The 24,508-nt window shown below is 40.7% G+C and overlaps 1 protein-coding gene and 1 long non-coding RNA gene across 2 annotated transcripts in view; one reads left to right on the top strand and one right to left on the bottom strand.

The window, feature by feature from the left end:
• Nucleotides 1–6,117: 6,117 nt before the first annotated feature.
• On the bottom strand, nt 6,118–8,190 carry LOC137854114 (uncharacterized). Its single transcript, XR_011094958.1, has 3 exons — nt 8,100–8,190; nt 7,807–7,980; nt 6,118–6,252 (listed from the first exon to the last, which is right to left on the bottom strand). It is a non-coding gene; the product is annotated as an uncharacterized lncRNA (long non-coding RNA).
• Nucleotides 8,191–11,597: 3,407 nt separating this feature from the next.
• Nucleotides 11,598–24,508, top strand: part of IPCEF1 (interaction protein for cytohesin exchange factors 1) — a 71,062-nt gene continuing 58,151 nt past the window's right edge. Inside the window, exon 1 of the mRNA XM_068677144.1 lies at nt 11,598–11,704. The gene's annotated coding sequence lies outside the window, so the exon portion shown is untranslated. The remainder of the gene's footprint in view (nt 11,705–24,508) is intronic.

Genomic DNA, 24,508 nt, shown 5'->3' with positions numbered 1-24,508 from the left:
GTTCATCTAAGAATTCTTCTCTGCTTATTTAGCTGCCAGCTTCAGCTTCGCTTTGAAGCTGCTTAGACCACCCCAAGCAGTAGTTGGCCCTTGAACTGCAAGCACGCAGCTCTCTTACTGCTGGACGGGAAGAAAGGCCTGTTTTTTCTCCTAGTTTTTGAATTTCTTAACCCTGGATTTGCAGGTCCTGTTGGGAAGATGGGTGTGGACCTGCCCCACAGACCCCCTCCCTTTTCCAGCCTGTTCCTCCCCTGCTGCCTGTTAATTTACTTGGCAGCACAGAGAGAAGAAAAGGCAAGTAGGAGCCTACCAGCTTACAGCAGCAGCCCTTTTCTCCTGCTGCTGCTCAGCAGCTGAGCAATGGACCTGGCTCAGCTCCCAAAATACAAATCTAGAAAGCTTTTGGTTGCAGAAGAAACAGGAAGCACAAACATTTAGGATCGAGCCCGTCTAATTATTTCCCAGTGGGGGGAACGCTTGTCTGGGATGCTGCCAGAGTATGGCTGGGCATTAACCCTTGAAGTGGCAGGCCACTGGTGAGCTCGGTGCTCTCTGCTGGCATGTGGGGGCTGCTCTGTGAAGCAGCTCTGTGGCTTTTTAAGGAATGGGTTTGACCTTTTTACTAGCAGCATCTGCTCTGAGAGCTTCCTGCTGCCCTGTGGTCAAGTAGGGGATTTCCTTCCTGCCCTGGTGCTGCTGTTTTGTGAGCTGGCAGCAAGGTGGGCCTCACACCCTGCTAGCAGTAAGAAAGGAGTGATGGGTGTGATAAGCTGGGTCATACAAAAGGTTTTAGGGAAAAGCAGAAAGGCCTTTACTGAAGGTATGGAAGATGGGGTTGGATAAGTGAGACACTGAAAAATAAGGCATTGAGGCAGACACCGGGGGTACTCACTTATGGGTGAACCTGGCCACAGGAAAATTGAGTTGCTTCTGACTGAAGTTTGCTGTCCTGCTTTTGATGGATATGGTTTGTGTGAGGGAATCCTCCAGTAGGATGTGGAAGAGGCTCAAGTTTCAACATCATGGCTTATTTCCCTAGTGGTTGACTAAAGGAGGGAGTATGATGGGAGGCTGTGATGAAAAAGTACTATTACTACCAAGAAATGGCAGGGGGGAAAAAAAAAAGAAAAGAAAAGAAAAAGTTATCAGAATTCTGAAATTCAGTAATCCTGAAGCAGCTCTTGTGACTGATGTGTGAAATCTCCCTGAGTTCGTTCCTGTGACTGTGAATTTCTCATCAAGTTTCCGATGAAATATTTGACACGTTTTCAAAATTTTGGGCACCCTCTGGTCTCACACAGTGCTTGCTGCTCATGTAGCTGGGTGAGATCAGAGATGTTTGGGGGAGGGTAGGTGAGTCTGGCAGTGTTGACTCGGGGCAGGAGCTGCAAAATGAGTGGCACCAGCCTGACTAGTTAGATATGAGCTCTTCAGGTTGCACACACATTAATGTAACATCCTAAAATGAAGCAAAAATCGGTTATAAAGAAAATAAAAAATAGAATTGTGGGTTACAGGCCATTGGAGGAAGAAGAGATGCTACCTAAGTGTGTTTCTCTGATGGCTTTCTGGTGCTCTTACCTACCTTGTATTCTTAAGACAATATCCTATACGGTGCCCTCACGGAAAGGGACACATGAGGTGACCCCAAAGGCTTCCTTTTGCTGATGAAAGCACCAGGCCAAGTAGCATTTCTGCTCTTTTCTTCTGAGTCTTGAGCTACTACCAGTGACGACCAGTCCGTTCAATCTTTTGCCACCTTCTCCCTTGCTTGAAGTGCGGTGTCATGGGTGTTGCACGTGCACTCGTGGGTACACTCAGAAGCAATTGCGTGCTCGCCTAGATGGCTTCGGTTGGCTGCCCCTGCTGAGCCCCTGGGGCTGTTACTGCATTGTCACGCTTCTGCCCCTGTGGAAGGCAGCGTTGTGTTCAACACGCTCGTGCTGCTTTTGTTCTCCAGGATAAATAAGTGTTTCTCCTAGTAAATAAATAGGGCTAGTCTGGCAGGAGGTTCTTTCCAAGGCAGCATTAGGACTGATTCTTCTTTTTACTTTTTGTGTCAAATCTGTTTAGTTTAATGGTTTCGTTTTTAATCTGTTTGGCTCTTGACTTATGGCTGCAGGGGAGAAATAAAAATAGGATCTCGTTGATGAAGAGGAATCAAGTGAACTTTTGAACAAATGAGAAAAGAAAATTAGAGAAGTAAAAACAGGCACTATTTCTTTATCTTTGGGCATTGTTAAAACAAAAATACACTAAGTAAACGTGTATGCACTTTGCATTTGTGTGTTCCTTTGCTCTTAGCCTACTGTCTGGAATTTTTAAATATAATTCTCCTACAAGTTGCTAGAAAATGAGAGCATCTTGAACTTTAAAAACGTAGCTGCAAGTAACCTTGTGGAACACTTGAGAACAAGCAGCTGCTTACTGTTTCATGGTATCTGGGAGAGCAGGGTGCTTGCAACATCTGGCTTTTCTGTTCCTTCCCAGCCCTCCCACTCTAAAACCAATGCACATCACATCAGGTGGCTTTCAAAATGATGAGCTTGCCACTAGATCCTCTTTTCACTGCCCTGTTCAATGCAACTTTTGAGAACAATTTAAAATGGATATTTAAAGTCCAGAGATAGTGGAGTGTATAGGCACAGGTGGATCTAGTTATTAATAGGCTTGAGAACTGGAACTGCATTGTAAGATAACAGATACTGCTGCATTTCAGATGAAAAGTTCTTCTGATAGAAGTTTTGTTGATATGTACTTGGACTGTTAATTACGTGCTTGATTCAGAAATGCACAAGGCACCGTTTGTGTGCATCTTCAGCAAAGTTCACGTGGAAAAACTGAATCATCCAAGTCATCTGAATGATGCACACTATTCGGTGGTTGTTTTTCTTCAGCAGGCAGCTGGTGATCTCTCTTCCTGTATTCATGGGGCGGCTGGAGGGGGGGCGGTAAGAAAAGGAAGAGGGGAAGGAGTCTCCGGGGTGGGGGGAGCCCTTTTCATTCATATATGCAAACTTAATGATTTTCCTGAGCGATCTCTAGACTTGTGGTAAGTTAAAACTATATTCAGAGGATTGAAGAGGCAATGTATGTTACAACTAAGTTATAAAGTGTTTTTGTTTTAAAGTAAATAGTTTTTATACATTTTTTTTTTTTTCAGGCACGATTTGCTTAGCGTAGGTTATGTTTCAAGCAGTGCTTTCTGGGGAGGACATGGGAGTTGTGCTAGGGCTGGGCATGCTTTGGTCTGGATAGATTTTGTATCTCCTGCTCCCCTCTCAAAGTCAGGAGATTTGGAGCTTCTTGGCCACCAGCCAGGAAATGGAAGCTTGACCTCTTCCTTGTGCTGACCATGCTATAAACTTAACACTGCATTGTAAATGTTTACTATCTAAGCTCAGGGGTAGTGAAGGGTTGTTTAATACAGGAGAAACTAATGAGAAATGATCATACATTATTAATGAGATACAAACACAGATAATTGTGTTGGTTTGGGGGGTGGGGGGGAAGGACAGTAGTTTACAGACATTCTCCATCCTATTCATAAAACAGTTTTAGCTTTCCAACTGATAGGATACATCTAGTTTTCGTAGGATATTTTGTTGACATTGGCAAGCAAGCTGTTTTTTTTTTTTTTTTTTTTTTTTAAACGCTCTATCCCTTTCTTACACTCTGTGTTCCTTATTTAGATCACATGCATTTTGTAGCCTGCAATACCTTAAAGTTGTAGTGTCCAGAGCACACTGTGTCCATGATTTAATTGGCTTCTAGGTACTGTGGTACTAAGCAATAATAATACAATTAAAAAGGCCTAAAGGGCAGAAGTTAAGTGCCTTGGTTTGGAATGGAAAAAGCAATGCAGAGATGCTTTGCTCAGAGATCTTCCTGGCTGTTACATAGTCTTAAGACTGATTTGATGTCAGAAGAACAAATATGATGAGGATTTCTGTAAATAAATAAAAATGACAAGACTTTTTTTTATAGGACAGGAGGCAATAAGCTTAAATTACAGTATGGAGCAAAAAGCCAGTAGAAAAATCTGTCTACCAGGAGAGTTAAGCACTGGTTTAGAGAGCTGAAGTAAGCTGTGGCATCTCCATTGCTTGTTGTCTTTAAGAACAGGTTAGGCAGCCCTCTGTCAGCAATAGCCAAGTCTAATTGATCCTGATGGGAGGGACAGACTTAATGATCTCCTGAAGTCTCTTTCCAGCCTTATGAATTTGCAGAGGCTCTATGTAATTGCATCCTGGTACAGTTCAGCAAGAACTTTCAGGTCATTCTGGATAAAAGCCACCATATGCACATCAAATCACTATAACTGTAGTAAGTTTTGAGGTTTAAAGGAGCGTGAGACAATGGAGCAAATGTATTTGAAGATTTAGCTCAGTGGCACGACCAAGAAAAAAGGCCAGGAAACAGTTGCATATATAATCAATACTTTTGCAGGTTTGCAGTTTTCTAGAATAAAATTGTCATCTGCAGTTGCCACTGTTGTTCATTTGGGGAAAACAAACAAACAAAACAAACAACAACAACACTCAAATTTAATTTGAAAGATTGCTTCCCCCTCCACACCCTAAACAAGATGAAAGTATTATAGACAACTCTATTCAGCCAGTAAGAGCATATTAATAGTTTTTCTTTAAAACCAAACAAAATTAAAATATAAAATAATAGATTTTATAGATCTGTTCTTTTAATATTCCTTTGAGAGAACTGAAATGACATTTTTTCCATTGCTATTTCAATCCTTAATTTTTTGAAAAGAAAATTTGCAGAGTTACAGAGAAAGCTCAGCACTTATGGAAGTAGCTTGTTTCTGTGTATGGTAAGTTCCTTGTTCCAACAAACTGAGAAGCAATCACTTTCATGTTCTATCAGCCAACGGGTGGCTTAGGGGTGCAGGATGTGTGGGGAGATGCAGCGATGGTGTTATACTGAGAAATGAATTCCCTGTACAGTGCAAAACGCCAATGGCCAGAGTCTTCAGAAAGCAGCACCAGATGTCCTATATATTTTGGCATGCGAGTCTGTCAAAAGCTCCAAAGAGAAGGAAGTGAAAGAACGGTGGCAAGTCTCCTGCAAGCAGTTTTAGAGATGTGGGACTTCATTTGCACATGAGTGTGACAGCTTTCTTCAGCAAAAAGCATGGGATAGACTGTCTTATCTGCCTCTCAGAGGAATGAGCCATCTGCTTTCCAGTGTCACTGAATGCTGTCTTCATCTCCTCTGTGGACCATTCATTTTTTCCATAAGTACTATGCATGCTTCTTCAGGCCTGTGACTATTACCCTCACTGTGACCCGATGCACATGGGAAGGCATCAGTTATTTCAGGGAGCAATAGCTCCCTGAGTTTGTGCATCAGATTCCAAGATACGTTCTTGGGCAAGTTTTCAGATAACCCATTTTAAATGCAGTTAAAGTGCTTTGAAGTTGTAAGGTGCCATGTTGCTGACAAACACTGATTAGTCATGCAAATAAGTGAAAGTATTTTAATTAGACCAATTTCAACATGACCTGTACTGTGGAAAAGAAACTATATAAAAATATTAAATAGGTAACTTATTAGTGGGTACAACCTTTGATTTAAGGGTGTTGCATTTAAATTTTTTTTGGAGGGAGGAGGAGTAACATACATAGCAAGGTAGTAATACAAGAGAATAATAATCTGATAAATTAAAAGCAAAACACAGCAGTAACTCTTAACCTCCATTTTTCAAAATCTGCAGAAAACCCCACATGAGATATTTTTGGCTTCTCCTCTCTACTTGAGCCATGCTACAACTCAGGCTACCTTGGAAATGCTCTGACATGTATTTCCTGAAATGGGGCAGCTTTGCCAGCTGGTTTGAGTCTACCTACATGTCCTATGGTGCCATAATGGTTTTGTGGTAGGATTTACTACCACTTTTCTGCCAGGACCCTTATTTCTTGCAAGGTCTTTTTGTAGATGCTCTGCCAGCTTTCTACTGGGAGTAACAGAAAGTGGCACGAATTTTGACACAAGGCTTTCTGGTGCTACATAGGACATACATGTAAAACATTGCTAAGTTATTTTATATAAAATTCACAGCCACTTTTACATCTGTATACAATTATGTGTCAGGTGAGCAGAAACGGAGGACCAGAATCAAGGCATTTGTATTATGCTGCAGATGTTGGAGAAGCTTTGGAGAGTTAGATCTTGTTAGATGTTCTTGAATGTTCCTATCCTTTTACTTCCCTTGGAAAGCAGGATCAAGCACCCCTGATAGAGAATGGCGAAGAGCATCAGAATATTGTTATTGATATGTGTGTTCATTACCTTTGACGATATATCTGGGCAATGTAAGTGATGAATGTGTAATAGACTGTGGGAATACATTAATGAAGTTATTCTTAGTCTTTTTGTTTCTGGTGCCAGAGATTGTTTAAAATAGAGTGTGCCAGAGTTCAATTAACCTCCAATTAAAAATCAGGAGAAGGAACATTTTGCCTCATGGTTTATCAACACCACGTAGTGCCTCAATTTACCGTCTGCCAGTTAGTCACAACGCCCACAATCTATTTAATTTATGAATAAAATGCAAAGGATGGATGTAAAGTGAATCTTCTAGTCAGGCTTTCTGGTTTCAGTGGAACTTGCTGAGCTTTGTATGAGCTCATTTACATGTGTACGTTTGTGGGTATATGTTTGTATACCCATGTGTTTTTGAATCCTACCCAAATTTAAACTACCCTTCTGTAAGATTTCTCAGAGATGGAGTTGCAGGACTTGTTGGCTCTGTCTCTGAGTCACTGTTTCACCCTTTCTACAACCCTTCCCAGACAGCTTGGATTTGTAAAGTCGAAGCACAGGTCTGCCAGTTGCCACATTTCCCTGTCATCGCAGCAAGTCCCCTCAACAAGAGAAGGAAAAAAGCCAGGCTCATGTGAAATCTGTTGATGCAGCTCATGTGTAACTTGCAACTTTATGCCTATATGAAAGGTCTGTTTCTCTTGTTTTTTATTTTTCCTCCCTTTAAACTGAGAATATACAACAATATTTTTTTTTTCAGTCATTGAGATTATGATGTCTGCTAGGAATTTTGAAAGAATATTTTTCATGCCTGTCTACACAAAGTTCAGTGCAAAACATCTTGTTAATCATTGCTATTCTTTTTCTAGTGTAAGGCTTGCACTCCAAATGCAGCTGTGTCTCTCTGCTTTTAAAAAGAGGTCAAATTGACATTTCAAGTTGGGCTTCAAAAAAAGTGTTGTGACTTCATGACCTTTCTAAAACTGATATTCTTTGCCTTTTAGATAAGAACTTTCACTTGAAGGAATTTACAACAAATTTTCCTCTCAATCCTTCACACTTAGGTCCTGGCTCGGTTCCAGACTGTAGAAACTAGACTTGTAATTGCCATATTTACAAGGTAGGGTTTCTTTTTTTCCCCCTTGTTTGCTTAACTTGACAGATTGTAGACTATCAGGCGCCACTTAACCTTTTTAAAAATTGTTTTGTTTCAATTCCTTTTGTCTGAAAGATCCATTTATCCTCTCAAGAAATCCTCATCAGAATGAATAGAAAAAGTTGATGATTATGGATTAAAATTATAATACTAGAGTGAGTCAAGTTATGGGTTTACAAGAATGGGGTAAACTAGACAGTGCAGTGTTCAGATTTATTAGCAGCAATCTTGACTTAAAATTCCTGATTATTTTTCCCATGAATTTGCAGATTTTGATAAAACTTGGGTAAAACGATGTTCTGAATTTCCATGCCAAGCTTAAAACAAGTCTCAGATATGGTAAATATTTAATGGAACAAAACCCTTACCCCAAATGGGTCCTTGTTTGAGTCTGCCATGGGAGATGGTGGGTAAGAGATGGTCTCATCCAGAGTTTGGCTATAGGAAAACTTCTGAGTGAGTTGGTTGGCCTCCCATGTCCATGGGTCTTTGCTGGGGTCCTCCAACCCTGGGAAATGGCTGCAGCAGTTGCCAGACCCTGGCTGCAAGTGTGGAGATGAAGCAGGAATGGTCACAGACTGTCAGAGGCTGGGGTTGGCAGGGACCTCTGGAGGTCCAACCCCAGCTCAAGCAAGGACACCCCAAGCAGGCTGCCCAGTACCATATCCAGGTGGCTTTGGAAGATCTCCAAGGAGGGAGACCCCACAGTCTCTCTGGGCAACCTGTGCCAGTGCTCAGCCTCCTGCACTGTTGAAAAGTGCTTCCTCATGTTCAGAGGGAACTTCCTGTGTTTGTGTCCACTGTGTCTTTTTCTGATACTGGACGCCACTGAAAAGAGCCTGGTTATGTCTTCATTGCACCCTCCCTTCAGGTATTTATACACATTGATAAGATCTCCCCTAACCTGCCTGCACTTGTCTGGGCTAAAAATTCCCAGCTCTCTCAGCATTACCTCAAAGGAGAGGTGCTCCAGTCCCTTGATCATCTTTGTGGCCCTGCTCTTTGCCAGGGTAGGAACTGGTCTGTGGCTGGGAGGAGCTGGAGCGTTTATGGGGTTATTCAGTAACCTTGGGTGCGATGCTGTGCCAGGAACACTGGCTGTTGCTGAAGATCCCTGATGAGGACAGTAGATTAGAGCAAAAAGGATACTCCACAGCAAAGTATGTTTGATGTCTGCATGGTTCCTCCATGCAGCACTGTCATCATGTGAGGCGAAAGCCAGCGCAGCAGTGTGATGGTTGAAACTCACGCCTCCTCATTCTCTGAGATCAGCACTGTGTGATCTTCCCAGCACTGCTGCCCTCAGGCACTGTGCCTGTGGTGCTGGGCTGGAGTCCCAGCAGGCCCGAGAAGGGTCTTTCTCTTGGAAGCGATGCTCTTTTTTTGGTGTTTGCCTGCTGGAGCCCCCTCACTCTGCCTCCTTTGGAGACCATATGAGGCTGTCGGAGGTCCAGATGGAAAGATCTAGTGCTTTTATGCAAACGGCAGCATCTTGTGTTTGTAGCCCTGGCAGATACCCTATGTCAGTCCCTGTTGGTTGAGGCCAAGATGGGAGTTATGTGAGCATGCAGAAAGTGACCACTTAAGTATGCATTACTTATATAGCATACTTTCATATCACTTCCTATAACTTCATTTCAAATGGATCCATGCAAGAAGCTATCCCTCATCCAGAATTTCTGACCATGTTTTGTTGCTGTTTTATTTATTTATTTATTTATTTTCAAATATCACTGTGTGAACAGATGGTGTTTGCTGTCTCACCGGTTGGGCAATTAGGGCTTTATCTACAACTCTGCTGTAAGAAGGCACAATAACAGTTATTGAGCTAGTTCGGCTTTTGAGCAAGTGGTGACTAGTGCTGCTTGGATTTTCTGGTCTGCTCAGCCCTCTCTTGTATTTTATCTCAAATAGATTGCATGAAGTTTCTGAATCTTATAAACTGACTTGTTGTTTGCAACTGTTTAACAAGCAGCTCATACATAAAGGCCTAGTTTACGAGTCCTTCAGAAACTGTTTGCTTCTATTGTTTTCTATTTGTTTTTTGTGGTGTTTGACTGCCTGGCTAAGCTCGGTGGGTCTCTCTCTGCTCCCTGACAAACTTCTGCAGTGGGAGAAAGATGACTTATTGTTCCCTGTGGATGAATGCGTATATTCATACAAAGCACAGACTCTCCAGTCATGCACATCAATACAAATCCATTCAAGATGATAATAAAAATGAAAAAGGAACATAACCATGTAAAGTTGAATAGATCATCTGTAAATCTGGATAATAGTAAGGCTTGTGGAATCTCCTTAATTTAGGCCCTAGTCCTGCAAGCGTTTGTCAGCGTGTGAATACATTTATATAGCACTGTTTACTTCTAGAGGACTGCTAGAGTTCATAAGATTAGTCCAAAGGAAATATCCAAAGTAATTTTGTTAAATCTCATATATTTTCAATATGTTTAATGTGTTGATGCCTTCAGGCTCTGGTCATATATATTCTGTGTTTCCTAGGAAGGGGAAGGCTATCCCAGAGGTGAGTAACTGTTGACTGAGAACTAATGTTTTAAAAACTGTGAAGCAGTCGAGAGCTAACCATGGCTCTTTATGCTCCCATTCATGGTTGAAAGTTTGACTGACCTTTGACACTCTGGGTGCATGTAGCTTGGTTGGGATAGGTAACTTTATAAAGAAATGTCTTTGGGCTTGCCATCAGGAATAATTCATAGGATTATTCATTGGCCTTATCCACAAACTAAAACAACCAAGTTAAAGAGGCTTTGGACTTAACTGTTAAAAGCACTTAAGTAGGCAAGATCAAAATCAATAGATTTTTTTTTTTCTTTTTGGAAAAAAAAGTATGTTTATGGTATGATAAAATAAATATAATGATAGCAAACTTTGTTAGTTACTTATAACTATACTCCTTTTTGATACATTGAAGACCTGTAAATGTGGTCTCTCAGTAAGAAACTGACTGAGCAGAAGAATGATGCTCACTCCTGTACCACCATCACTGTTGAACTGGATGAAATATGGGAGTCTTTAGGGGATAGTCTTGTGCTTTATCACATACATGTGTATTATCAGCATTCGTGTCTGAGTTGATTCACTGCCAGTGAAAAATAATGTACAGCTGAATTGTAATGGAAGCTTGGATACAATGAATATCAAGAGAAAGGAGAAAATGAGAACAGGAAGTCTAAGCTTCAGCTTTTCTATATATAGCAAACACCTCAAGGGTAAGCACATACTGTTTTGTATAAGTACATTTAAAATGTGTTTTGTAGGCACATATTTTCAATGTGCTGTCATGATTAGAAACACATGTAGACTGGAAAATTATGTGAGCTATGCAGAGCCTTTGCCCATACACATAAGTAAAAGCTATGTACATGGTATATGTGTGTAAATATTTAGTTGGAGGAACAGCACCATGAGAACTCCTCTGCAATGATCCACAAGTCAGGAAGCCACAAATTATAGGTCTAAAATTTACCACCCTGACATGTCTACCTAAATAAAACCAACTGGAAAGATAGGAGGGATGAAAAATGCATTTACAAATAGCATTCGATTAGAGAAGAGGAAAAATGCTAAGCCGTTTTCTTGGCTCTAATCAGAGGGCAGGATGGTTATTATAGACAGAAGCTTAGAGACTTCAGCTAAACGTCTTCCCAGCTTTAAGTCTTGATTTTTGTTTACATGCATGCTCACATTCAGGGCTTTAAGCATTCCCCTTCACGTAATCATTATTTTGATAGAGGCCAAGAGGGGGCATGGTTGGGTTTGTTTTTCTCCCTTCCAGGCACATTGCTATCATCTAACTCCCTCTTTATCTTCGCCAGGTATTTGGGCTGGGATGATGTCATCTTCTCTATCTATCTAGTATCTACCATGACGAGGCCTTGATCTGGCTGAGGGTGTTGGCTGTTTGATGAATGCTGAATTGGGAAGCAGTCACAGGAAACCTGAATTTCTATTGCAGTCTGCAACACTTGAGCTAGAGTAAATACAACTGATACTTGTAAAACCACCGAGACAACTGCTAGTTGTCACAAGGCCTTATACAGGCATCCGTACGTCAGTCCTCTTCCAGTCCTCCCACCCTTAACCTATGCCAGAGCAAACTCCTAGTGCAAACTCCCTGCTAATCTGTTACAATTGCAACTTGGACTGGGCTGCTTCTGGGCTGCTCTGGGCTCAGAAAAAGGGGCTGCCTCTTTTTCGATTGCTTCTCAGATCCAGGATTTCCTGGAGCTGGAGGAAGGACAGCAGGTAAAATTCAATCCTTTAAACTGAAGAGTAGGAAAGGGCATGTCACTAGGTATGAAGAGAGAAAGCACAGCACTGTCTCTGTCTGTCTGGAGTTGTCTTTTCTTTCTGCCTCTCTGAAGAGAATTGCTGAGCAGAGGTATAATTGCCTCTGGTGTGGAGCATCCCCAGGCGGTAGAGGAAGTCTGGCTCTCACCTCATCTCCCAGCCGGGTCTGGGAGCTTTGCAGCACGACTGGTAAGAACGGAGCAAGGACCGCTGATCTTCCTCATGCAGGCTTCTTGGGCTTCATCCATGTCCTCTGCTTCATCAGCTCAGAGGATGTAAGGGGAGAGGAGAAAGGAAAGTGCTATGTGAGTTGGGGAAACTCTCTTATTATCCAGCAGTGCCTGAAATTGCTAAATGGGTGGCAGTGGTGGGAAAAACACAGGTGTTTTCCTGAGATAGCATGTTGTGAAACTAGAATTTGAACACACAAGCTGGGCTGTGTCACCTGGCTTCTCTGGAAAGGAAACATGGGGAGATTATTCTGTAAATACTTGAAAGTGGGAGGCTTGGTGTGGGGAACTCTCTTGTTAAAGAAGAAGAATTCTCTAGGTTTAGGAAGGTTAGACCTGTCCTTGGGCTCTGCTGTCAGGGGTTGTAAGTGGACACAGCATAAAACCCTAAGGAAAATGACTGTCAAGAATGTGTCTGCATTAATGTTGTTACACAGCAGCTCCTGGGAATTGGAGCACAGGAAGCAGCTGGACCAGAGGGGTTTCTGTGAGAAGGTGCCTTCTGGTCTCACAACATGAGCTGAATTCTGTCCAATTGCAGCTGTGGTGTTGCCATGAGCTTTACTAACTTAAAATCAGGAGAGCTTGGTCAGTAATTACTAATTTTTGCATCTTTTTTAATTCCTCCAGTTGAAAGGTTAACTGCTGCTATTAATGAGGTAGATTGACTGTGACTGGGGTCTGATAACAAGTACTTGCTTTGTGTGGTATCTGGGGACTGTAATCCAACAGCTGGGCAGCCCGAGTTCTTTACACTGTTTAGTAGCTTTATGCCTGCTCTTCTCATAATGTTTCCATGTGCAGGAGAGAACTGCTGTTGCTTTCCCTGGGTGATACAGGGAAGTGAGATAGAGGCCAGCTGAGTTTGCTCACCACTGCAAAGCAAATTTGGGAATGGAAGCTCTTGAATCGTAAACCAGTGCTCTTCTACAGCTGGGCTGACTTCCCTGCTGTCAATCCAGTAACTGTTCGGTGGCTGATGTTCATTCAGGAGTACATGGTGGTGGCAGCTACCAGCTGTTTGGTCATTGAAATGACCTCTGCTTGACAGGGTACCATGCCTGCAGATAATTCATAAGAATTGTACTTAATGAAGGACACTAAAAACCTAGGTCTGCAAGTTAACACAGAAAAAAAAAAATAATAAATGAATAAATATATATATATATATAAATTGGTTGGATATTTCTCTGTCCAGAATGACTTCTAATTTTCAGCTAAGATTTTAATTCACTATTTCAGTCTGTTAGTGATTCAATTTTCTTTCTGTGGTAAGAGAAATGGTTAGGGTCTAAATCTTATTTCTGTTTAATTCCTGAATTAGAATGCTTTCAGTTCTCCTTACTGGAGAAGGGGAAAGAAATGGTTTGATCTGTGGTACAGAAAAGTTGTGTAGAGAGGTTCAATATTTGTGGTTTGCGATGCTTCCACTGTGTGGATATAGCGCATGGTCTCTCTGAGGATTAGATATGCTTACAGTTGCCTTCTGCTGCTGCAGAGGCTGAGTCTGCAGGACTAGGAGAGGGAGTCTCTTCTGGCTTGTAATCACCAAAACAACCTTTTTGTCTTCTACAGCTTTTGGAAGGGTCTTTGACTTGTATGTGGCACTTCTTTCAAAATGTCTTTCTTCTTATTTCTGAGAAGGCTTTTAGCTGTATGTAGTGTTGGTTCCTTTTGCTTTTCCCATGTAGATCAGGATTGGAGAAAGGCATCTAAATATTTAATCTGACTACTATTCATGGGATCTAAAACTGTCTATAACTAGTGCTGTTTGAATTCTTTGTATAACCATAAACTCTAACATTTTACACAACTGAATACTGTTCCAGCATAACCGGCTTCTACTGTGCTTTGGTTACATGGATCTGATGGACTTGTGCACAGAAACTAGATGTCTCGCTAGGGTCTGTGCCTGTCCTTATCTTTGCTCAGAGCACCAGAGTTTTTAAGGCAGCCTTCCTCTGAAACCTCAGCTTTCCACAGCATGAGCACTGCTTTCAAGCATAGGTCCCTGATGTCCCTCTGTCTCTGCTCCAGGAGGTCACTTTACAAGCTGTCATGTCCTGAGAGTGACATCCTTTAAAGTAGCACTTCATCCAGCCATAACACAGTGGCTAGAACAGGACATGTGCTGTTGATATAAATCTTCCACAGTCCAGAGAGTAGTTAATAGTTAAATGCTCTATGGCTGGAGGAGGCCGGGTCATATGCCGGTTCAACATTTTTATGTGGGCTTAGGCTAGAGAGAAATCTTGAACTGCTGCAGTTGAGTATTTCTGGCAGACAGCCTAAGGGAAGGGGTGGAAAGACTTTTGTAAAAACACTGCTGCACAAATGTATGCTTAATATGTGCATGCAAACATTTTATTAAACAAGGAGCTTTGCATAGCAGGAGAGGCAAACTGTTCTGCGTGCGGCTGGGGCATGGTGCTGCTTCCCCTGCCCTCTCCTGCAAGGCAGCCCCAGACAGAGCCCTGCTGCTGCAGGACATTGTTGTTCTTATTTATTATTGTTATTAATTGTCCAGTTGAGGATTTCTGAGAGAGCAAACATCAGCACTAAATCAATGGGGATTTTCATTCTGAGGATGCTCTCAATTTTATATGGACAGTTTAAGAAGAAGTGCTTATCAAGAAGAAAGAAAACACACTGATAAAATTTGAATTCCAGATGTCAGAAACAACTACAAAAAAAGGATGGTTATGGAAAGTACCAAAGAAAGTATCACATCTCTCATCTTCATTGGGTTAAACAAGTATGGATCTATTACTGTAGACACCATAAATGACACATTTCTGAAACAATTAAGAAGGCAACCCATATGATGTGAGTTTTCAGGGTGTGTAACAACAATGCATGGTGGTGTTATAACATGTAAGAACCATATTTTTAATAGAAATTACAGTAACCCCAAATTCATTATCCATCTGGTAGTTAAGAAAGAAAACAAAGTAACTTTAAAGAAGTGGAGCTAAATTATCTGAACAACTTTCTTGAGAGAAAAATAAGAGGAGGAGCTAAAAGGATAAACTGCTTGAGGTGGCATCAAGACTGCTTAAACATGCCATTATTAGAAGCTAGGAATAAATGCTTATCGTCTATCAATGGAGATTTAAAAAAATACCAATAATAAAGTGAAAAAGACTGTATGTGTAAACAGCAAATTACAAGAGTCTATTAGAAATAACAAGGCAACCTTCCAAAAAGGAAAATCATATTCACTAGAGTTAAACGGAAAAGAGCATAAATCCCAATAATTACAGTTTTTTAGTCAAAGTCTTTTTGGTTTGCTTGATAAAACAGTAAAAATGGACTAGGAAAAAAAAATCAAAATCCTGTCAGACCATTAGAAACAAAAAAGAGAAAGATATTGAGTAGTTTGAGTAGTTAAAAAAATAAATTAAAAAGGTGGTGGTTGGGGGAAAAGAGATGACAAGGCCATAAGAAACAATGCTAAATGAGCCCTTGTACTAAATTTTTCTAGAAGAGTGCCTTTTTGTGTGGGAGAAATCTCTGGAACTGTCTCAAACTGAAATACTACCAGAGGATCTTTTAGAACAGAAGTAAAAAAGGCTGATGGAGCACCAGGACTTGGCAGCATTTATGCAGAGTTCTAAATCAAGTGGGAAAAGAAAATACTAAATTACATATTATGGTATGTAATTTATTTGCTTAATTAGTTGCAGGGTGCCAAAGGAATGGAAAGTAGCAAACTAATAGCCAGCTGTATTTACACATATCAAGGGAGAGTAATCCTAGTGTTATTTTTTGGGGAGTAAAGAAGACATTCTTCACAAACCTGGAATTCCTTGTATTTGTGAGTGAAGTGAAGGTCCATCCAGTTGACAGAGGATGTGATGCCACAGGTGGGTTAATATGGATTAGGAGTGCACTTAATGAAGCATCTGGTCATCTTATCATCTGATTATCCCCACTCGCCTTGCCATGGTTCACACAGTAGACCAATACCATATCACACAAAATTAGTGCCCTTTGAATAAAATTAAACCAGATGTGTTGCAGGAGTGCAGTGCTAATTACTCCATGAGACTATGGCTATTCATCTGCAATACTCATCAGATGCTTGGCACCACCTGTTTCGCCCTACAGATTCACTGGCCTATTGCCCTGCTTGCTTATGTACACATAAATACAGTGGACTTGGATTTCTAGAAATCTTTTGGCAGAGCTAGTGTCAAAGGCTTGTGATGGCTTGGCAGCCACAAGATAAGAGAAGTGTCTTATCATGGGTTAGCAGCTAATTAAAAGATGGGGAACAAAGGACAGAAACCAGATATGGAAAAGAGGAGCTAGAGTTTCACTGCATTGGAGCTCCTCAGTTTGAAAAAGAGGATCGAGAGGTAATGTGATAAAGGTCTGCCAGTTATGACTGGCACAGAGATCATTACAGGGCAATGAATGCTCGCTTTTTTACATTCAGAAATTAGCATGCATCATACAATTAAAAAAAAAAAAAAGAAGAAAAAAAAGAAGAAAAAAGACAATACAGAAAATTTGAACAAAAAATAAGTACATTTTCATACATCACACAATTAAATTGGGAGGCTTGGTATGGATTTTGTTTTGATAAAAGCAGAAATCTGTTCAAAAAGAAAGACAGTAAAATTAGTGGAAAGAGTAGGTGTTGAAAGCTAACATGCACAATGAAGCTGTGCCAAACTTCTTTCAGGGTGTCCCCAAACTGTTGAAGGCCAAATGTCCCCACAGCGGTCCTCCCTTCACATTTTCTGTGTTCCTTTGTTCTCTACTTTGTCACCTGCTGTTGGCCACTGTCACAGACAGGGTTTGGGATGACTTTGATTTTGATTCAATTCAGAGGACAAAAGAAAAAAGAAAAGAAAAAAAAAAACAAACACAAAAATAAAACAAAACAAAAAAAAAAAAAAAAAAAACACATTTTTATTTCCTTTCCAAACTTGGCATGTAAGCAATTCAGAAAAGACTAAAACAACAAAAACAAAACATACACGTGCACGCCACAAAAACAAAGCACCACAAGATCTATTTTCTTCAGTTTGTTATAGAAGATACAGGTACTTCACCTCTTCATCTGGCACCCAGATTATCCATAATTCTGTTCACATTAGCAGTCTTGGACCAAGCACCTGAGACAGAAAGTGTTCAGAATGAAGTCTGCGTGCATACCTTCTTCTCAAGCAACATCGCATTATCTTGCAATGGTCCAGGAAGCTTGTTTTAATTGTGGAGATCCTGCTGATGTTGTAAAGACCTGTTCAAGGGCCTCTCTGCCTTCCTGCACTGCCTGTAATAATCTTCCATACAGAGTCCTGCTGTCGTGTCCAAGGACTAAGAGGAACAAGAACACCCAGAGGGTACCTGTGTACCTTCTGACTGCGGAGAGCATGAGGGGCTTTGTGGCTGGGATTACAACTGTTTGAAGCAGGCAGTACATACACAGCAAGGGAATTACTTCGAAATGATGGCACTGGGGAAAACATACAGAGCTGAATTTGGCACACCAGGTATGAGGGTGTCCTGGCAGGCAGAGACTGCCTAAGGGGCAACGGAAAGCTCCTCAAGAGATACTGTGATCCTCCACGGTTCAAAGACCCTTTGAACTCTTCAGCAAAGAAGTGGTGCAGGCTCATGGAGAAAAGATGCGTGGCAAAGCAGGAATCTGTACTAGGGGCTTGTCTAATCACATGCTTAATATATAGTTTCTTGCTTTCCCATTTCCCCTCTTTCTATAATCATTCAGCTCTTGTCCCCATCATCTCTTTTCTGATTAGACCAGAAACTCCTATACAACAGGAGCTACTGGAACCAAAATATGTAATGTGAGCCTGAAGTGTTTGCTGCAATGCTGCTAGGCCCAAAGCCTTACATGAGGAGATGTTTGGGCCTCAGCAGCCGCTGCTGGTGGTGGAACGACTCTGTAAGAGTGGGGTGGTGGAATGGGGGAGCTCTGAGCCCTGCTGGGGTATGGGGTGACACCACTGAGTCACCCTGGCTGTGGGGGTGGAGAGCTGCAGGTGGGCTCCTTGCTTCATTTCCAATGTCATGCATTGCTGCTTGTGGAGGAGCTTGCCCTAAGAATGATCACTTCTGGTTTAAAAGGAAAATAAACTTCTGCTCGTGGTGATAAACTTGAAAGTTAACGAGCTGGCTGTAGCGTAGATTACATTGTCCCTTCTAATCAAGGAAGATCTGGAGGGCTTTTCTGAGAGCTGGTTATGCAGTTGCCCCCTATTCCTAAGCAAAAACAGTGGGATATTCTTGGTGTGCCCGCAGAGGAAGCTTTCTGTGCTTTTGCACAGACTTGCTATCATTAGCAATGCAGAAGTGTTGGGAGGGTTGTAATACAAGTTTTTTTTTTCTTCTTTTTTTTTTTTTTTTTCCCCCTCCTTGTTTGTTTTGTTTAACTGGGGTACAATCTAGTCATAACATTTCACTTTCCTCATCTATAACTTAACACAGAGCTGTCTTGCTCGATGTTTGGAGATCTTGAGATGTAATATCAAGGTGAAGTGCCATGTTGAGAGACATGTGAACCTTGAGAAAAATGGCTTGTTAAAAAAGAACAGACTCCCACCTACATGTATACTTCTTGAAACCTAGTGCTTAGGTACTAGCATAGGAAGCCTACTTGAAATAGAAAGATTTTAAACACTGGACCAAAATAACTCAAATGTTTTAAAAGATGTATCACAAAACACTTACATCACTTTATCTCTCTCCCTTATCTCACCTTATTATGGCTGGCTGCTGATGATGCAAAATGCAAATAGGGTGGGAGAGTGGAGGACGGGTACAAGTCATAGCTAGGTAGAAAGAGTGGCCAGAGAGCATCCTTTGCCTTCCTTGGGCTGACGCCTTGCTGGTCTGGGGATGAGTGCTGCGGGGGAGCAGAAGAGAGGAAGTAACAAACGTGGCTGCTCTGCAACCTCAGCAGAAAATGCTGATGAGAAACAACAAGCAGGCAGCTGAGGTCTGTGCTCTTCCCAGTGAACATACCAGCGTTGCTACGTGAACCCCTTTGCTTGGAGGTCTGGGAGCTCAGCGGCAGGCTGCTCACATCCAAAGCTCCCGGACGAAGGAAACAAGCTGGGAAGGAATTTGATTTGGGGAAATTCAATTGGTCTCAATGATAGAGATGATGTGTATATGTCTAGTGATGGTTACCACTTTTTAAAAGCCATTACTTGAGAAATAGATGTGCAAACAAAAAGACAGCAGTAGGTCAACCTTTTCTTGCTGCTGTTTCATAAATGGACTTTTTCAAGTTAAATACTCTTGAAGGCAATAATTAAGCTCTGTATTTCAGATGACTGTTTCAGGTACAGTATCTGAATTTAAATGCAACTCAGGTGACTCTAAAGGATGACTGAATTCAATGCACTCTGAGTGAGTTGCATACAAGGTGATCACTGTTTTTTGATGATGATTCAATTCATCAATTTTTGATGAATTGTCGATATTGATGATACAAATCAACAGCTGGCTTAACTTTTTATCTATCTATTTATCTTACATTTGGGACAAGACATCCTTCTGGGCTCTTTACACGTAACTAGGTTGGCTGCCCTGGAAAGCTCAGAGTATGGCTTTAGAACTATTTGAAAAAATAAATTTGAGATATGTGAAAATATTTTTTTTCAAAAGACTTTCAAACATTTAAAAATGTATCCAGCTCAAGATATATGCCAGTATCATTCTTTTTTAATTTGCATTATTTTTTCTTTTAGAATCACCCTGTTTGAAATAGACTGTCAAATGAGAATGCAAAAAATATGGTGTGTATTTTATTGTTTTATTTTTCCCATTTACATTACAACCAGCATTACAACCAGCAGCTCCCCTCTTCTCCCAAACATTTTTTTTTCTAATATGAAAAGTTGTATAAAGATCAGTGTTCCTTTTCCTGTCTGAAAAAAAAAAAAAAAAAAAAAAAAGTTTGAAAAACTTTAATTTTGGATCACTTAGCAAAAACAGCTGAAATGTGAAAAAAAAAGTGAAATAGAATGATGTATTGGCCTAAGAGAAAAGAAAAGGAATATCGTTTTGAAGGTGTATAATCTCAGGTAATTGCCAGCTCCTACACAGTGATATTTTGTGGTTGGATTTTAGCATAGATTTTTACACAAATTATAATAATTACACAAATTATAAATATTTTGCACAAATACACAGGCACTTCTAAACGTATGTTTTTATTGATCTATCTCCTGCTCTTTGAAAACACACAGGGTATTTCTACGTCTCTCTTGTCTTTTAATACCTCCACTGCAGTTCTGTGGATATGATAGATAGTTCTGCTATTCAGAGGTGGGTTGGATCAAACAGGGAACCAGACTCATTGCACCACCACGGGAGCTCAGGAGGTCTCGCTCCAGCTGAGAGCTCAGACCAGGTTACTCAGGGCTTTGTCCTGCCAGAGCTTGCACAACTCTGAGACTGCACAGCCTCTCTGGGTAGCTGTCCTGATGTCCTCATGGGGAAATTGCTTTTCTTTATATCTGGTCTGAAGCTATTTAAAGTTCTGCCTTTGGCTTCTCCTCCTGCAGTGCTCTCTTGTGAAGAACCTGTCTCCATCGCCTTGCTGACTCCCTCTTAGGTGCTTGGGGTCTGCTCTTAGGTGTCCCTTGAAGCTGTTCCTCACCCAGGCTAGACAAATTCTTTCTCTCAGCTTCTTCTTGCAAGACAACTCAACCATCATGATGGCTCATCCTGAGCTTGTTCCAGTTTGTCAATGCCTTTCCTATTTTTTGAGGTCTCCCAAACTGGAAGCAATATTTAGATGTATTTCAAACTGAACAAAGGGGGATAATCATGTCCCTCAATCTCCTGGCTGTGCTCCTATCAGTACCAGCCCAGGATGCTGATGGCCTTCTCACAAGCCCACCAGGCTTCCAGTGTATCAGGAACACCCAGTTCCTGTCATTTGGTTAATGATGAAATTGTCTGTGTGGAAAGTTATGGTGGAAAGTCAGTGCAGGGTCTCTGACAGATCAGTGCTTTTTGAATGCATGCAGCTGCAACAAACAGCTGTAGCATTAATACAACTGGAGCTGCAAAAGGCTTTTTATCAAAGATGAAAGGAAAGTGGTGGCATAAAGTTGTGCAAGAAATGACTTTGAAGCAAATAGTGGGATTTAGGATTCTGTGCATATGTTAAACTCCTTGATTAGTATAGTGCTGCAATAAAACCACTGTCTAATGTTTAACTTTGGCAACCATTTGTTTTCAAGTCACTTAGGCAATTCTCTGGTCACTTTATAGATGTTCTGTTTTTCTGTGCAAATAACACTGTCATTAAAAGATGGCTAATATACTGCCCTCCTGTGAAATGTTTATTTTGGGGAACTCCAGACTCTTTAGAGGTATTAATAAGTGAATTTTTGTAATTTTCCTCTGATGTGAGTAGTTGCTGTGTACATCCTATAAAAGGGTGAAAGTAAAGCTGTGGAAGTGGTGGGTCAAAAACCAAGTGGTGAGTCAGTGCCAGAGCTGAGGCTGGAGCCTCCGAAGGCTTATCTCATTCCCCCTCAGAAGCAGCCAGTCCTGTGGAGGCCACCGGCATTTTAGTCTCAAAGTAAGAGGTAAAAACTGAGCTAATTTCCCCTGCGATTTTGCAAATTGTACCCGTGTGATGTTGACTAGATCCCAGAGAGGGAGGGACACAAAGCTGAAGCGATGTGTATGAAATACCACCGCTTGCTCAATTTGAGGTGTTTGAGGGCTGGCTAGCTCTCACTGTTGTGAAACAAGTTGAAACAGAAAGCAAACCTCATAGGAAGCTGGAACATCTTTACTGCTTAGGAGGAAAACTTTTTCGGTAGTGGGAGTCAGTAGCTTTCTATCATAAATGTTAAGTGCCAGCAACTACTGGTTTGCATGTAACAGTCGGGTATGGCAAATATGAATCATACTGGTTGACAGAGACTCATCTCGTCCCACTTGTGGTCTCTGAAGCCTGTGGCAGAAATCACACAACCAACAGAATTTTTTTTTTGATAAGCGATAAGTAATCTGCTTTCAGTGGCTTTCCCATACCTTTTTGTACATTCATCAGTTACTTATTTGGCTGAATAGGCAAAGGAAGGCTAAAACGATACCTCACTTTCCTACCTGGTAAAAAACAAACTCAGAGCAAATTTGAGTACACATGGTATCTAACGGGATTCCATTACAAATAATCCGTGACCTGGGCCACTTTTTTTTTTTTTTTTTTTTTTTTTCTGATTCCTGTGACAACTGCTGCTCTGCTCAAGGAGAAAATAGAGATGCCATGTCTCAAATCATTTTCTTATGCTGTGAAATTTGCCATGTATATTTCAACCTAATGTTCCTGGAAATTACTTTATTTACTGCTTTCTGTACACAGTGATTCACTATTTGCTCTGCTTCATAAAGTAATTTCAATTCTGCCCAAACTTTCGCAGTCAATTTATTGCAGCAGTGAGTTTCAAATACTGTGCTAAAATCCACTACCTTCTGTCCATTTTGTTCATCACCTTTCATTATTTGTTCCTTCCTCCTCCAGTTTTTGTTTTATACGACTGAGAGATTTATTTCCCTATCTAAATCATAATTTTAAATATTTATGTTCAAATTTATGTACAATCCCCTATCAGATATGCCATGTTACAAAGCATTGTTATTTTTTAAATTTATGTTGATACAAAAGATTTTTTCTCCCCCCTGGCAATTCTTGATCAGTCTTCTCACTCTTCATTCTTCACTATTATTTAGTCTCAGAATGTTCTTCCCATTCTTTCTTGGTGGTGATTATTTTACAGAATATTCTACACAAAGCTGTGTCATTGATTCACACAAAAGCATTCTTACACCCATGATATTATTCACCATTCCCTTCCTTATTTGTCTGAACATTCTGTTCTTTTTTTTTTTTTTTTTTGACTACAGCTGCACATTAAGCAGAAGCTGTCTTTGAACATGTTGTACACCTTCTCTTTTATGTTGATGTTTGCAGCAGCAGAGCCTTTAAGTTAATCAGTTGAGTATTTTCCACTTCAGATGTTATTAATGGAAATCTAACAACAAAGGTTCATGCACTTACCTTTGTCTTACCGTGTATCTTCAAATGATACATTGGAGAGAAATTTTTAGAATCATCACTTTAGATGTAATGTGTTAGAAAAGGTGGAAAATAAGAGAGAAAACGACATAAAAAAGTTTATTAAAGTTTATTAGTATGTTCTGAAGTATTTACTAGTGCTTCCCAGTGCTGATGCAAAGTTCCATATGCACATAATGCAAATACCAGTCTCTAAAATGCAATGCGTAGACAGATGACAGCTAAAAGGTAATTTATAATACTTTATTATTATTATTTGTTTTTATTATTTATTTATTTTTTATTCTTTTTAAGAAAGATGAAAAAAAGAAAGATCTTGCAACTGTAATGGAAGCTTTCCTCAGATTTGTGTGCTTGAGGGTGATCTCTGCATTGTCTGGATGCTGTTGGGGATGCGATGGTTCTCTCCTGGCTACAGAGGTGCAAGCTCTAAGGTGGATGGTCAATGAGTTCGTTGTTCTGGTACATCTTTATCTCACAAAAGATTCATTTTCACAGCAAAATATCTTCATCTGGCTGCACTGATGTACTGAAAGCAATGCGTTGTTGCTCAGTGTGAACTAGGCTTTCAAGTTACTCCCTATAGGCTGACATGACTCATTTGTTTTCTATGTACCTATGCTTCTGCCAAGACTACTAGAAAGCCTTATAATTATAACAACTGGCATTCCTGGCATAAGCAAAACCCAAATTAAATTTCTTCCGGGTGTCCTACAGGTGGCACTGTAATTTCAGCGTCATGCATAGTAAAGCAGTCAGATCTCTGGATGGTTCCCGTACCTCCCTGGGGACCCTGGAATTTCCCTGCCACAGCAGAGGGAGATCTAAGGAAACACAGGATCATCCCTAGACAGCACAACTCCATGCTGCTTTGAAGAAACATGTCTGTAATATACCAGTGAGTAAAAAATTTCAAAGCACAAAACAATCTGCCTCATTTTTAAGTGTCCGTCACTTTGAAGAAGAGAGAGATTTATCAGAGTGTGTGCTCTGTTCTATGCAATATGTGGAATAAGTAAAGAATTGTGTAGAGAGTGCAAATATTTTTTTTATACTATAGTTAATTGTTGATTCATTCTCAAAGCCTACATGCCTGTGAATGAAACTGTTGAATGCACAGGGCAAAAAAAGTACACAAAGATGTAATTTTTATTTCTTTTTTTGTTGAATAGGGCTGTTGATTTTGATTTATCAAAATCAAACAGTTAGTCAAAAAGGGAAATTAAGTTTTTTTAGTCAAAAAATGGGAAATAAAGATTGTTGACGTGACCAAGGTGCAGACCTTGCTGTCATCCTCATTCCTGCTTGGGATGCTGTTTCCTGGGACACACCTTGTAGCTGACCCAGAAAAAACAAACCGGTTGTGCTTCATGCCCCATTCTTCCTGTTGTCCCGAGGGCTTCACTCAGCATGGCAGGGCTTGGGCTGCCCGGAGTCCTCCTGCACTAC

This window comes from Anas acuta, chromosome 3 (genome assembly GCF_963932015.1).
Source record: "Anas acuta chromosome 3, bAnaAcu1.1, whole genome shotgun sequence".
NCBI classification, from domain to species: domain Eukaryota; kingdom Metazoa; phylum Chordata; class Aves; order Anseriformes; family Anatidae; genus Anas; species Anas acuta.
Note: the sequence above shows the minus strand (reverse complement) of the source record. Positions and strands in the feature narration are given on the sequence as shown.